This window comes from Chiroxiphia lanceolata, chromosome 5, assembly GCF_009829145.1.
Source record: "Chiroxiphia lanceolata isolate bChiLan1 chromosome 5, bChiLan1.pri, whole genome shotgun sequence".
NCBI classification, from domain to species: Eukaryota; Metazoa; Chordata; class Aves; order Passeriformes; family Pipridae; genus Chiroxiphia; species Chiroxiphia lanceolata.
This window is the reverse complement of record NC_045641.1, coordinates 35,412,233-35,428,475: the sequence shown is the minus strand read 5'-3', so window position 1 is coordinate 35,428,475 and position 16,243 is coordinate 35,412,233. Positions and strand designations below refer to the sequence as shown.

The 16,243-nt window shown below is 41.0% G+C and overlaps 1 long non-coding RNA gene across 4 annotated transcripts in view; it reads right to left on the bottom strand.

Moving 5' to 3' along the window:
* LOC116787463 overlaps positions 1-15,112 on the bottom strand; it is a 29,295-nt gene extending 14,183 nt beyond the window's left edge. The window contains exons 1-4 of one of the 4 annotated variants that reach the window (XR_004357305.1): positions 14,890-15,112; positions 13,581-14,018; positions 3,242-3,386; positions 825-2,707 (exon numbers count right to left, since the gene is read on the bottom strand). This is a non-coding gene — a long non-coding RNA (uncharacterized LOC116787463). Of the gene's footprint in view, positions 1-824; positions 2,708-3,241; positions 3,395-13,580; positions 14,019-14,889 lie in introns of all 4 variants that reach the window. The other 3 variants (XR_004357302.1, XR_004357303.1, XR_004357304.1) reach the window with 3 other exon arrangements.
* Positions 15,113-16,243: the final 1,131 nt, after the last annotated feature.

Here is a 16,243-nt window from a genome sequence, read left to right as displayed (position 1 = left end):
AGGAAGGGAAGGTTTAGGAAGGTTTGGGAAGGGAAGGTTTGGGAAGGGCAGGGCAGGGCAGGGCAGGGTAGGGCCCTGGCTCAAAACAGCAACTGTTTTGAGGGGGAGTTTATTGCTCAGTCACACAATTTCCCAGCTTCCTCTCATGCTAGTCCTTGGTAGCAGAGAAGTAGGGAAGGAATGAGCAGTGCAGAGGTGGACTGGCAGCTGGTACTGCTGACAAAATGTGTTTGTACACTCTCAGTAGTTTTTTGGTTTGGTTTTTTTTTGTTTGTTTAGTTGATTGGTTGGATATTTTCTTCTTTTCCTCCAAAGAATCCTTCTTTCCAACTGGAATTTTTTTTAAGCATCTTTAAACCTTTCGTGTTAAACCTGACACCAGACAGTGCAGATTCACCAGTGCTGCCCCAGTCAACCAATCATTCAAAGAAATCTAAATAGTTAGTTTCTTATATTGACCTGACTTTTCTCTACCCAGTGTAAGTCTGTGCAACCTATTTCTACAGGGTGCTTAAGATTAACTGCTGAACATTTCTCACTTTGCTCCATTACTGTGACAACAGTGCTAGAGAAGAATATCATAAAAATCAACCTCCACAAGACCACATTTTTCCATCCCCTCCCCTCTCCTTGCTTCCCCTCCCCTCTCCTTGCTTCCCCTCCCCTTCCCTCCTCTCCCACCCTCCCCTTGCCTCCCCATCCTATCCTGTCCCTTTCCCATCCCATCCCCATCCCCATCCCCTCCCCTCTCCCCATCCCATCCCACCCCACCCCATCCTATTCCTTCCCCATCCTTTGCTCTCCCCTTCCCTCCCATCCCGTACCTTTTCTGTATGATATACAGTTGTACACCATACAAATTAGGCAAATCACTTGTAACGTGAAAACTTGTCATGTCTTCTCTCACTTTCACCAGGGTCCTGGATCTCATTTTGTGTGCCATTCCTCACTATATCCAAGTGAGGAAGGCACTTGCAGCTAAGCTAAATTTAAGTGTGAAAAGAATTTTAATGGCTACCATAAATATTTACAAGGAAAAACATAGCAGAGGCTTTGGACATTTTTTACTGAAGGTCAGCACAATATTTTCCAGCTACGCAATCTGAGAGGGTTAATAAATGCACATGCTAGGGAGTGAAAAGATATTATCTCCCACTTAGTAGTTAAAACTAGAAAGTGGAAAATTCAAAAGGAAAGACAGAATTGTCTGAGCATGCCACTGTGTTTTACGCATCACTTGTGCAGCAAATTGATTCTGTCCTTACTCTCTATTCCTCCATATTATCAGGACTGATTTTAATCTGCCATTTTATCACCTTGTCACTCTATATTTCAAAGTCCTTAAATAGTTCTTTGCAGGTGGATCTCTTCTCTGTATCCTGCATAACTTAGTACGTCAGTAAACTTGGTTATGAATATTAATAACTCATATATATAATCAGCAAACTTTATTGTGAATATGAATAATATTAACTTAGTACTTCAGCAACTTTAATTATTTCACAGCTTTCCCTTTTTCTCAAATTGCTGATGTCTACATTTTAAATCACAGAAAAGACATGTTAACCCATCACCACTGTGTTCACCCCTAAACCATATTCCCAAGTGACACATCCACATGCCTTTGGAAAGGTTCCAAGGATGGTGATCCCACCATCCTGTGTAGCCTATTCCAATGCCTGACCAATGGCACAGGCCACAGGCAAGCCCTTTCATGACTGAACCCACTTAACTGCAGAAACTATTAACTGTTCTTTTTTTCTTATATTTTAACCAGTTGCATATTTATGTGAGGAATTCCTGATAATGTAATAGCCTAACTTCTTTTGTAGCTTTACAGTGAGACTCATCAGAGACTCTTTCGGAGCTTCAAAGACATGGTAGTGTTTTGGCTCCCCCTTGTCTGTATTCATCGACTCTTCAGTAAACTCTTGTGTAACAAAAAAGTGTGGTATATCCTGTCACAAATGCCATATTTATTATTTTCTTTTGCACCACGTTTATCCATGGACCCAATCTGTCTGGGAATTGTGTGATAGGGATGTCAGCATTACTGGTTTGCAGTTTTCTGAGGTTCCTCTGGGGCCTTTCAGAAAATTAAGAGCCAATAAGCCTACTTTGTGCATCCCTCATGGAGGGGCAAACTCAAGAGCAGGTGGTATCACGCACTCCTCAAAGTCTCTACTTTGTCTATTTTGCCCTTGAGTCCTGTAAGACTCCAGGGTGAAGGTTGTCAGCTTAAATCTGTCCTTGCCATTATCTTCCTCCACTAGTCCAGGAGTGACCATGGGATTATTTTTTGTCAACGGGAATCCGGAATAATAAAAAAGTCTACAAAGGTCTGGAGGTGGAAAAATCTAAACCTGTCAGACAAGTGCAGGGTTTTCAGCCCAAAATAGCAAATAATACAAAAAACTCTCACCTCTTTGCTGTCTTGTATGGGGCATAGAAGTGACAACAGCAACTTCTGCAATGCATGGGATTCAGGAGGCTGCTGAAGTAGGTGAGGAGCAGCACGATGGCCTAGCAACAGCAACAAATATGACTTCTGGGTGTGTTATGTAGCAGTTGGCCCTGATGCAAGATAGCAAAAGAAGGCCAACTGTCTTCCAGCTTCCTCTTTCACTCTTTTCTTACCAGAGTGTCCACCCACAGTAAGCAAAGTCTTCCTAACAAGCAATAAGGAAGACGTATGCCAAAATGTTACCTGCAGAAATAAACAGAGTAATCTCTTGATCCATGGCAAAATCAGTTGTGTCTGTATGGTGGTCACATCATCCAGAGGGAAACTAAAACCAAAGAGGGCTCCATTTCCTGTCACACAAAGAGGAAAGGAACCTCCTGCATCACTCCATGCTCACTGCTACCTCTCAAGCAAATGTGCAATTTGCGAGATTTCCCCCTAAATCACTGGTCAGAGATGACCTTGACCTTACAAAACAGAAAGGTACCAGTCAGATAAACCTGGTCTCTAAGTCAATTCAGGGTTGTGAGTTTAACAGGAATAAGTGACACTCAGTACTTCTTCACAGGTTGGATTTATGTTATCAAACAAGATTCAATAAAATATATCTATATGCATAACCGCTTCTATTCTTGAGAAGTGTATCGTCATATACAGTAAACCCAAAGCCAATGACACCGAAGGAAAGTCATTCCACAATTCACAATTTTATTTTATCCTCAGACTGTTAATGTCACTAGAGGTAAGGAAATTCCGCTTCCCCCCCCTTCCTCCCACCTTTCTCATAGGCTCCTGAAGGTCAAACAACAGACGTTGCTCACTGGTAGCTCTCCCTCTGGGGCATGCACAACTGTCCTCGGTCCACTTCGTGTCTCCCTGCGTTGTCGTCCTGTGTCCTCCACCACAGATTTCTGGTTGCATCCTTAAAAACTGTAGATGTCAATGATTTATGTTCTTACAAGAACAAATTTAGACTTTCCATTTTAGCTTCACCTTTAGAAGGACCATTGAACAGAAACATTATGCAAATTATGCTGTTCAATCAACTAACATTTATTTCCTCGCCACCTGAACTGTATTTACATGACTACACTATTTCAATGAACCATGATGCTAAATTGAGTTTGAAATACCCACACTGAAAATTTGGCTACCAGGCTAAACAAATGCTAAAGAACTCAGTCTTACCCAATTTGTTGCAATAATCATGTGCAGTTCTTTATTGCAGTATATAATTCCTTGTGCAGCTGGTGCTGCTTGAGGTTTTTGTTAAAGGTTGATTGATTAAAAAATTGACAAAAGTCAATGGAAAGATTGCTTTTGATTTAAAAGTGAATTGCATTGGGAAACTTGATTCTGGATATCAATATAAAGTGCTTTAAAAAAAAAAATTCATATCTTTAGTGGTGTGCCCAGACAAATGACTCTAACAAATGAAAAAGTATAGAAAAGGTTGAGAATTTAGAATAGAGCCTGCACTTTCATGAATTTGTATAAAAAACAACTATCAGTGTTCACATTATTTGCTGAGAATATTCTTATCTTCCCTAAATGGTCTCAAAATTCCTTCACATTTGAACCTGATATGCAACCTCGGGAAGTATGAAGAATGTGAGTTATTTCACATCATCAGAAACCTTCCACACACCATAGGCTCTACTTAGTTTGGATAGTCCACCCTTACAGACTTTTGGTTCCTGAACCATGCTTCGCTTTTGGTCAGATACTCAGGGAACATCTTTCACTCAATGAGAGAAAGATTTGATTACTCACTGTAAAGCTAAACTGTTTTGGTTTTGATTACAAATAAATGCGCTAAAGTCCTTTCCCACATTTAGCCCAGCAGAATATGTGGAATAAAATGGCTGTGAATTTATAGAAAGGTCATAATTTATTGATAAATGACAAAATTCTCAAATTACATCAAATACCAGTAAACTATTAATTTAAAATACATACAGTACTTTTCAGAGATTTGTAGAAAATACATAAAATGCTGTCAACTACCCTATGTCATTCATGTGCTTGTTCTCTTTGTAGATCAATAGAGCAGTTTAATAAAAATCATGAATGAATAAAAAATTGTTGAGATTTTTTTATCTGAAGCAAACACACAGTGATGAAAGTCCAGCTGGTGAGCTTCATGTTACCTGTCTAACAACTGGGGTTTTTTTTGCCATAGACTTTGTAAAAATCATTTGCTTATTGAATGCTGCAAAACATGATGTGGTTTTCAGATGGTGTTTATCACAGGTGGCTAGTTGCAAGGATATAAATGGAAAAAATTATTAATTTTAAAACTTTGAACTGATCTTAGTAAGCTAGCTCTTCATTTTCAGACAGTTCTTATGAATTCTAAAATTATGTGTAGACCAACTGCACAAATGCTACATGAACACACTGTAGGGAAAGAATAGCAATTAAAAGAAGAAATTCTCATGCATTTGTGTCTCTATCTCCAAAATAAGCTACACACAGATGGACAAAATAGGTATCTTTTAACCTGCACAGAGAAAAACAAAGTCTTAGATGAAGAGTAAAAGTCACTTCAGCTAAAGTAGTTTCTGTCCAGTGATAGAAGTTGCTCCTCAATAAGCATGTCACATGCCATTAAAACAAACAAACAAACCAACCAACCTTAAAAAAAAGAAGTTGCAACCACAAATATAATTCCATTTGCACTTTTTACAAAAATGGTATTTGACTACTCATGGAAGCCACTCACTAAAAGCTCTGTTTCAAACCAGAGGCACTTTTGGAGGGCATGAGAAGAGACATCTGGTCTCTAGACTCTGACTAAACTTAAGGAATAGCTCTAATCTGAAGGTCTGTCCTTCTTCCACAATTTTTAATAGCTCTAGGCACACTTTTAAATCCATATAGCACTCATTTCACATTTTTTAAATTTTCTTAGACCATGTACAGCATCAATTCACAGATTCTCAATTTTGCTTGGCCATTTTCTGTTTTAAAGAGGCTTTACTGATAACTTTCTGAACTTGTGAGAAGATGACTGACAATAGAGAAGCAGAATTTTCAAGAGGATGCTTTTAATGTTGGATAGACTTCTTTTTTACTTATTTGTGAGCGTGATCTATCATTTCCACGACAGAGAGCTTGTATGTATTTCTCTGAGGGGCATTTCTGAAAGCGCAATACAGTGATGTGGCAGGGATCTTGGGAATACTGAGTCAGAATCTCAGTCTGAGTCAGCACTTTCCTCTGGGTGAGACAAAATATGAAACACATCTGCCCTGACCTTCTTGCCATATAGATAGTTCTCCTCCTGGTACCTGGGTTTCCTTGTATCTTCTCTGGTTTTATATTCAGAGTAAATAAGCTACAGGTGAGCATTTGCTTAGCAGTTCAGACAGGAAAATGAGCAAGGCTTTGGAATGGTTTTATCCTTTCTCCTCAACCTTGTTTCTGTTTCAAATTTCCTTTGCTTTCCTGTGTTTTCTTTGTAACCAGACACTTTTCTTTCTGGTCACCTGTCTCTCTCTTTCTCCCACTCCCAGTAAAGTTCTCTGATTTTTTTTACCCTGTTTGGCCCTTCCCAGAGCCCAGCCCTCATCAGTCAATGAATAGGGTCCAAACTCATACTTTCTTATGGATCTCTTTCAAGGCCTACTGCTTCCCATGAGATGTGATCCAAATAATGATGGCTGAGTACAAAGGAAATCTCTATGTCTTTTTGTACTAATACATACATGTCTATTATCAGAAAAGTCCAAACCACCCTTTCTCCACCTTCAACCCCTCCATATCTTAGGAGGACATGCTTTAGCTGTTTCTAAAAACAATTATTTGACTTTATTATGACTCTCCTAATCTTTTCTCTGTTCTTTATTGTATTTTATCACACTCACTTGCATCCTGGGTTTATGAAACTTATTAGCACCCTGTGAGTTCCTATCAAATATTGGTTGCTTACTCAGTTGAGCTGACACTGTAATGCTCTGTCTCTTTCATCTTTTGTGGTATCCATCAATTGGAGAGATTATTACTCACATAAGAAATAATGAGTCTAACATATCAGTGTGGGAGTTCTAGTTCTTGTCTGGCTCTTTCTTACCTGTAGCTATTCTGTTTAATCTTCAGAGGAAAGTGTGTGGGTTTTGTTCCTTTTTACTGTTATTGTTTTATTCCTTGTAGTTATTCTCAGTTTGTCTCTGTTTGAGCTAGAAGAGACCTTCTGTACCTCTTCAGCCACAAGAATATGCAAACACATGTATAACAAATTCAGCATCAAAGTAGCTTTTGCTATTCTGACATACCAGCATGAGCACAGTTACTGTTTTTCACCTCCAAGAAGGAGTGAGAGGGGATAGATGGTCTGGAGTTTAAAAATGTCTGACTGAGAGTTAGCCCAAGAAGAAAGATAATTTTCTGCAGCAGGATTTATTAATTTATACTTAGTACCTGGAGTACACACTCAAGTTAAATCATTAAATAGAATTATTGAAGAGGAAATACTAGCTTTCTTGTGCTTGAGAAGGTTGTGGTGAAAGTCTGCAACAAAATTCAGGAGAAAAGGTCCCAGGCAGTATGACCATCTGATAACCTGGTTTTGTATCACCACACCTATCTCAGAGTGCCAGAGGCAAGCCATATTTTCTTTTCACCAGACACACAATTTTAAGAATTACTGAGCTGTATGGACAGAAATTCACCTCTGGGCTGAGCGGCAAAGCACCTGCCAGGAGCACTACATGCATTTCACCTCCAACCCCCACCCACCTTCAGCTTGTAGGGTGGCTAAACCAACAGAAAACCAAATCATAGACCTCATGAAATGGAGGGTAACTGCTATATAGCTCACAGCTAGTATTGCTCAAAGGAACCATGGATTCCCTGAATGTGTCTAATATATAGCATTACATACCTGCTCTTGTTGGAACCCTTGCAAGTAGAGATGGTCTAGCTGACTGTAACAATTTTGAGGTGAACAAACTTCTAATAAGAAGAGGAATGAATCCCACTGTGATCTTACTCAGTTGTGGTCAAAGCTAAGCGGTGAGCACAGTTTGCAGCAAAGGAGTAAAGACTTCAAATGCAACACATTAAAGTATCACTGAAACAATCTTATTAAGGTGCTCTTTGGTGCAGCTGTTTGTAGAAACAAAGGCACTAAATTAGTCATAGGGCTATTGAACAAGTTGTCTGGCTGACTCATAAAAGCAAAGAGACAACAAAGTAATTAAAAATACAGGCAACAACAACCACTTTATGGTTACTTTTCCAAGATAGTAAAGAAAACAGTAGAGAGGAGTGGCTAATGTCAAGTCAAGGGTGATTATTATTACAAGGACATGGAGGCTGTGTCGCCTAATAACGGATAATGTTTTACAGGAAAAAATTCATGTTCATATTCTTTAAAAATCTGATTATAAAATAATATATTAAAAGGGTAATTAAAAATTGCTTAGACACATCTGTATTGCAAACGCAGAAAGGCAGGGCAATCAAACATCATGGAAACAGGTTCTCTTAGCTGAAGAATGAGAAGGCAAATGTGGCTGGAGTTAAATGGGTTTTGATTTAAAGTGTTTGTGAGTGTTCACCTCACAGCTGTGATCATCTTTAATGCTCAGGTGAATAACCATTTCCAGAGCCAAGGGGTAAATCAACACAGATTCAGAGGTTGCCACTAAGGATGGGAGGTTGTATGTGTGTATGTGTGTGTGTAGTGATATAGCATCCACATTGCTACCTCAGGACAGGCTGAATTCATTGAATGTTTCCATCTAGCTCCTCAAGCCTTTGTCTCCTACCCCCACCCGTTTTCCAGGGGAGATAACATTTTTCCATTAGTGGAGACCTATATGTATTGATTTATCCATGTTTGATATCTTACACTAACAAAGGGATTTAGTATGTAATTTCATTAATTCTGTATTTTGTAGGCTGTTTTGCTTTACTCATTTGCTATTAAGCTGGAGCAGTAATTACATGAATGACTTCAGGTGGAAATGACTCATGTTCGTATTCTTCAACAATTGTCCCTGCAGTGTTAATGATGCCATCCTATATTAAACCTATTTGCTGAACAAACAGGATTCCCAAGAGATGGCAAACTGAACTGCAGAAGCTATGGGAATAATTTCATTACTTCTGTAGAATTTTTGAATATATTAATTTACATTTTATAAAGGCTAAATTTTGTGCCAGACCTTACCTAGAAAGGTAAAACATTTACTTTTGTTTAAGATGGAATTTGGAGATTCCCAGCTGTAACCCTGCGTTACAAGGTTTCATTGGGATCATTTTTTTGGAAGGACAAGAATAAAAAGGGAGTTTTTTTCTTACTTTTTGTTTCAAGATGCTTATGCATTCAGGTTAGATATTTGATGTTTCACTCATATTCCTCTCAAGACAAGGGAGATAAGGTAGTTATCCTAAAGTGAAGAGAACAAGGCTGCAAGATAGTTTACAAGAGAAATTCATAGCTACAGTGAGAACCTTGGGAGATTTGCATTTCATTTCTCGACTTCCCTGCTAATAAAAAAGTTGTAGAAAATACCCCAGATTTACTAAATTGGTTATTTCTGTTGGCTAGAAAATGTCTATTTGATTTTGGAGTCCAGAGGCAAATGGGCTGACCTTGTGTTCTCCACTTTTAGACACAGGACGTTTCAGCTAGAAGCTGTTAAATCTTCTGGTATTTTGCCTCTGCCTTATGCTGTTGGGAAACATGATTAGGGTGTGCCATATGAGGCTAACCAATTTCCCCACAGCAGAGGCTACAGTTCTGTGAGGGGGTTTTCTGCTACAAAAAGTGTCTAGTGAAACCACAGGCTGCTCCTGAGTCTTGTGTATACAGTAAGCTGTGGCCTCAAAGCAGGCCAGTACTGACTTCATATTATTGGCACAACTGCCTCAAGTAAGTGAACTCTTTATCCAGGGAGTTGTTATCAAAAAGGTCAAGACAATATATAAAAATTGGTAGGTCTGGTAGGTCTCACCAGTTTGTGTACACACATTTGTTTCATTAGCTTTTGACTGAAACATGGTAGCACCAAGTTTAGGATACCAATTTGAAACTTGTGTCAAACCATGACACCATGATACAGTTCAATGTGTGAAGGAGCAATAAAATGGCCTCAGGATAGAAGACTTCTCTACAGCACACAGAAGATGAGAAGATGAAAGGGAGGGTAAAAGGCCACGCCAATGCATACAGGTAGATTTTGGCACAAAGGAGAAAGGGAAATCTGCTGAGGGATGCGAAGAGAATGGCAACCTGGTTAATGTAGCACATGGAGAATGCTTAGATTGAAACATCTTGAAGCAACATAAACAATAAGATGCATTGCTGAAGGCCAGAAAAAGGGTGCTGGAGCAGAATAAGAATGAAAATGAAGAGACAGCTAAAATCTGGCTCTTAATTTATAGCTGATGGATGTATTGGATTTGCATGGCAAGGTTTTGGTAGTCAGGGGCAACAGGGGTGGCTTCTGTGAGAAGTTGCTGGAAGTTTCCAGGACGGACCCACCACTGTCCAAGGCTGAGCCAACCAGGAATGATGGTAACGCCTCTGTGATAACGTATTTAAAAACGGGTGAAAAAAAGTTATTAGGCAGTTGAAATTGCAGCCAGAAAAGTTGAAATTGCAGCCAGAGAAGAGTGGAGTGAGAATGTGTGAACTACTCTGCAGACACCAAGGTCAGTGGAGAAGGAGGAGGAGGTGCTCCAGGTGCTGGAGCTGAGGTTCCCCTGAATCCTGTGGTCCCGCTGCAGCTCATGGAGGAGATCCACACCAGAGCAGGTGGATGCCCAAAGGAGGCTGTCATCCTGTGGGATTCCCATGCTGGAGCAGGATCCAGGCAGGGACCTGCTGACCTGTGGAGGGAAAGCCCACCCTACACTGGACCAGGTTTTCAGGTAGGACTTGTGTTCCTGTGAGGGACTCATGCTGGAGCAGCCTGTGCCTAAAGGACTGCACCCTGTGGAAAAGTGACACATGTTGCAGCAGTTTGTGAAGAACTTTGTGTTGCCTGTGGGATGGACTCACGCTGGGGAAGTTCACGGAGGACTGTCTCCTGTAGGAGGCATCTCATGCTGGAGCAGAGGGGAAGGACCCCTCTCCCTGAACAGTGGCAGGAACAACCTCTAACGAACTGACTGTAACCCCCATTCCCATCTCTCTGCACCACTAGGGTAGGAGGTAGAACTTGGAAAGGAGGGAGGGGTGACGAGAACGTGTTTTTAAGGTTTATTTTACTTCTCATTCTCCTACTCTGATTCTGTTAAATTTAATTAATATCTCTACTTCTAGTCTGTTTTGCCTATGATGGTGATTGGTGAGTGATCTCTCCAGGGCCTTTCTTATGTCAACCCATGAACTCTTTGTTATATTTTCTCTCCTCTGTTCAGTTGCAGAGGGGAGTGATAGAGTGGCTTTAGCAAGTACCTGGCATCCAGCCAGGGTCAACTCACTACAATGGAAATAGTGTTGTGTTTAGTGGCAGTGTATTTGTGCATTCTGTAGAACTTGCAAGACTCAGTGACAACTGGGATATGAGGACTCATAAACAGTTGACCTGAAAGAAATATCTGACTTGTAAGCCTGAGGAAAGGTTGCTAGCCTGGATCTAGAAGGAAGTATGACTCCATTTGACCGTACTGAACTGAAGTTGGTGTTAGTCATTCAGACAGAGCACAGCAACAAGTTGTGAAGTGCAGTGGAAGATCCTCAGCCTAAACAAACAGATGATGCTTTGGTTAGGGCAAGGGAAGTATCACAAAAGTCAAGATACTGAGACAAAAAATGGCAGTTAACTGTTGCATGTATCAGTATACTGATTATGAGTCTGGCCAGGGTGAAGTTAGGAAAGACTGAGAACACTAATGCAGTGGAATACAAGAAGAAAAAGATATATCTATAATTTGGAAAGGTGGATATTTTAAAAGCAAACCAGTGGTTGTATATGTGGATAGGATTATCTCTTTCCATGTCTTTTCATGATGAACTGAGGCCAAGTTTATTAACCCCTGAATCTAACTGATATAGCATGAAACAACATGAAAAGTATGATTAAAGAAATATCAGATCAAGAGAATCTAAGAATTGATTATAAACATCAGCTGAGGTGAGTGAAAATGAAAGCTAAATCAAGAAGGATAAAATAATTGAAATTCAGAACAGGTGAAGTTAGATTTCATATGTGTTAATTCCCCATAAATGTCAGTCTGAAATTGCACATTTAACATGTGGTACAAGGACTTGACCTTGGACTAAGTTCTTCTAAATTGTAGTTGTACATGCAAACTACAGAGCTGTACTTTCCAATTAAATGCCAAGTACTAAATTGTATTTAGTGGAAGGTTTTGATGTGGTATGAAACCATTTGTGCATTTCTTTGAGACTTGAGAAAGTGGAATGCAAATCACATATGCACTCCAGGCTTCACTAAGTCCTTTTTACATTTGTGTACTGAATGCTGGAAAAGGGACCACTGAACTCTTCCCTATATGGTGTTCTATAGTCTCCACTGACTTTGGGGGCCAATGGACAGCTATCAGCTCTCACCCCTGCTTACAGACCACTCTGCCACTCTGCTTTTAGTGTGATGCATCTTCTACTTCACCTGCTGAGGCCAGGTCCCCCTGGCCTCATGTATGTACATGACATACTGTCATGTACAGTATGACCTTCTGAAAGTACTCTAACCTAGTTTATCTTGCACACTGAGTTTGTCCGAAGTCCCTCCTCCCTTCTCCCCAAAAAAATAATAGTCTTCAAGTTAATTCTACACTGAGAAGTCACACACTGTGATAAGGAAAGCAAAGAGTCTGCAGCTGAGGCAGACCTTGGAGGCAGATCTATCCTCACCCAAGCCAGGTTACAACTTTGGCTTCACTCCATTACTATTACTGGAACACAGCACAGTCAGGAATTTTGAAATCGCATCCAAAAACCTCCCACTTACAGAGTCTGGGATGAGTCTGGGCTACCCATATATGCCCATATGTGCATGGATATTTGCATGATGACTTTATCTTTGGGATTTTAGCCCTACAGCTATGCTATAAAAGGCTTCTACCATAAAAATCTCTTTGTTGCATATGGTTTCTGTGACACTGCAGTGAAGAAACCCACTTTCTTGGGAAGCTTTTTCCCCTATGCACAAGGACGGCACTACCAGATCCATGTGACTAAGTTAAAAGCACTATGGCACCAATTAACACCAAGCCTTTGGGTACACCCCTTTATGAATGTGTTCCCCGCAACATGCAAATATAACATCAGGAATCAAGATAGCGAGCTCTTCTGTGGTTTCTCATACAGTTAGGATGCAGAAAATGGCTATGAAAAGGTGTGCACTCCGGGTCATATGGAAGGGAAAAGCTTGCAGTGCCATGCACCAGGAAGAAGAGCTGCTGGGATGTCTCAGAGCCACCTCATCCTGGCACAGCTGCACACCATATGCTGCCCTTTATGGCAAAGAGCCCTTTGCTGACTGATCTAACCCAGGGCATGGGACACTGAGATGTCATACCTAGCAGCTGGGAACTCCTGGCAGATGATGAAGTCGTTTGTCACTGAATGAATTCAAAACATAGGCCCATACTAGTAATTGTGAAAAAAATTAACTCTACCTCAGCCAAAACCAGCACACGTGGTCACAGCCTCTACACTAGCTCCAACGAGGGTGCGTAAAGCCCCACCACATCCCAGCAGTGGGTCAGCCCCTGGCACACATCTGGGAAGAGTATGAGCATGGCTGGCATGGTGCAAGTGTGATGGTTTTATGCCACTGAGCTCTGCATATCTACTCCCACCCCTCACTGCCTCACATTGCTGATCTCGCTGTGTGTGGGATGTGTAAATAGATTGTTTTCAAAAGGTCAAGTTGGAAAAATATCTAAAACATGAGCAAATACATGCAAGTAGTTTTTGAAAGCCTGTTTTTGAAAGCCTGTTCGAAAGGTCACCAGTGCCTTCACCGCACAACTTTCTGCTATCCTAGCCCAGAACCCACCACCCTTTCAAGAGAACGTGCAGCGTTCCTAATACTTTTTCACTGCAGAAGCAACTTCCTCCAAGCAAAAGCAAACTGTTCAGCAGAGATGTGGAACTATATAGCACCATGCAGCTTGTTTCTACACCTACCTATGCAATTCCAAGGTAAAGCTCCCATACGTGATTACTGAACAAGCCCACACCACACGATTTGTCCAAGCACGGCACAAATGGTGGATCCTCAAATCCCTTTACATCACCCAGCTGAGCACAAACTGAGTCAAGGTAGTGGTATCTGGATTCAGCCTTCCGCGCAGGCAAAGTGCTCAGCTAGCCCAGTGGCTGCAAGGTTCAGTAGTCTCTGCCTCCCTCCTGGATCAGCACAGTGCCTGATCGTGAAAGATCAACTTGAGGAAAGCGTGTCATCTGAGAAAAAAAGATTTTGCACATTTCCTGGTGTCTGTAGTCAATGGAGAGCAAAGAGCTGAACAAACTGAATCCTCCTCTCTTCTGGACGGTGAACATGGGGACATAGGAAAGAATTTCACAAATATGGATGCTGCTAGTTCTGATCACCTCCTTTTTTCCCTTGGAAAGGAGAAAACCCATAATTTTCATTACCAGCATTATTCATTGTATGTGCCTCACTAGGAAATCTCTAGTCACAGTTGAAGCCTTACAGAATGTTTCAGCTACATATACTACTTACTACTTATAGATACTTTACACAACATATACTTAATGGCACCCATCACTTCATTTAAGTCATGTTGGCCCTGGGGACCATGCCTCTAGGAGCTGCACACGTTAATGTGAGATAACAAGTAAGAAAACATGATGTTCTTGTTCTTATGCACAGCTTAGAATGTTACATAGAGTAAAACAGATCTTTCGCAAGCTCCTAGACTGTTCACTAGAAACATCCCCACCCATAAGTCCCCGCAGAGTATCAAGGTTTATTGTGACAGAGAACAATGTCCTAAAATTGTTATTTGCAATAGGCTTTTTCTGTCCCTATCACAAGTTGTAGTATGACAGCAGTCAGTCCAGATACTGTTATGAAAAAACAAACAAAATAAACCAAATAAAATAATATTTCTCATTTGTTAGAACATGCTTGCTTAGTTTCATTTTATATTTCTAGCCCACAGAAGGCTTACAGGAAATTTCAACTGGTAAAATGTAAATTTACCGTAATTGTCTAGTAGTACCAGATGCAGCTGACCACAAGTTATGTGCTTCAGAAAAAAAAAAAAAGGTGTTCGTACTAGCAGGGTAATAAATGACAGGAAACAAAATTGCCTGATGCTAACACAGGTTTTTGAGCCTGTGCCTCTCAGAAAAAAATGTATACCATATCTCCAAAGAATGCCATTCGTTCTACTGAAATTCCCACAAGGAAAAAGACATAGTGGAAAAAGTTAAACTGCAGAAAAAAATTAAGCTTTTGGTTTGTTACCTTATAGCATGCTGCTCTGAGGGTTAGTGGGACTACTAGCACAAAGCAAAAAGCTGAACCAGGGGCATTTCTTCTCCTCTGGCAGGACAAAGAGGTGCTCTTCCATGTGAACCTCATCCAAAAGCCATAAGCAGAGCTCTTAGAGCTAGAAAAACTCTATTTTCTGACTTTAGGATATGATGCCAACACTGGATGCAGATATTAAACAGAGGTCCTCTTGATTCTTCAGGACAGGCATAAGCTTTGAGCATTCCAGGTGGTCACTGAAGCTGAAGATCCCATTGCTCTGCTGTGGAAACACTCCTCTGCCAGTGCTGTGGCTGGCTGCTGTCCACCTCAGCCGCAAGTGGAAGAGGACAAGGAGTCCTCATGACTCTCTTTTTTCACAGGTTCCTTCTTCCAGCCTTAACTACACTGCCCTTGACCACTCCAATGCTCTTTGTGCTACTTTTTCCTCCTCACACCATCTTCTGTGTCTAACATTATTTGTCTTCATATGTACCAAGTGCTTGGTGTCCTCTCATATGCTCCTCAGATTAATTTCTTTCATTATTGTTTTTTGGTCTCTGGCCTCTCTCCAGTCACACACGGTTGCAAACCCCTGGGGTAAAGTGTATATTTTATTACAGGCTGCTCAGTAGGTGCTTCGTGACTACTGTCCACCTCCTTCTACCTGACCATTTCTCCCTTTTCTGGCTCACCCATTCATTTTTCCCTTCTCACCCCTCCCTCACTTGTGTCACACTATGCTCAGGCTGTGTCCCCACAGACGCGGGAAGCCCACAGGAAACAAAGTCTATTAGTACATTGGCCAGGTTACTCCTGGGGCCTTCGACTTGCTACAATGAAACAACCCTGTGAGACTACTTTGCCGGGAAATGAGCTCACCTAGCTCCAGGGGCCCCTTTTGGAGGCACAAACACTACAACATCCCACTTACATATATGTATACAAAGATACACAGTTGTCAGTGTTCCAGGTCATGTTGTCCATATGTGCCCACTTTCCTATTTGGCTGTGTCCATCCCCATGTGTTTTTCCCTAGTAACACTAAGGGAAAGTCTTTGGGGTAGAGAGCTTCTCTTACTGTTTTGGCATGATGGCCTTGGTGATTTGAATAATACAAACTGATGTTATAAACTGAGTCAGAAAGGGGAGGTAGGTAGACCATGTGTGTACAGCTTTCAAATCTCACAATCTATACAGGGTCCCTGAAGACCTGATCCTGAGTTAGAAAAGTCACATGTGCTTGTGAAGCTGAGCTACAGAGTTGTAACCAGCCGCTTTCAGAGGAGTGAAAAGTACAAGCTGAACACCCTGAGCACGTAAGTCTCCTAACGGAAAATTCTGGGAG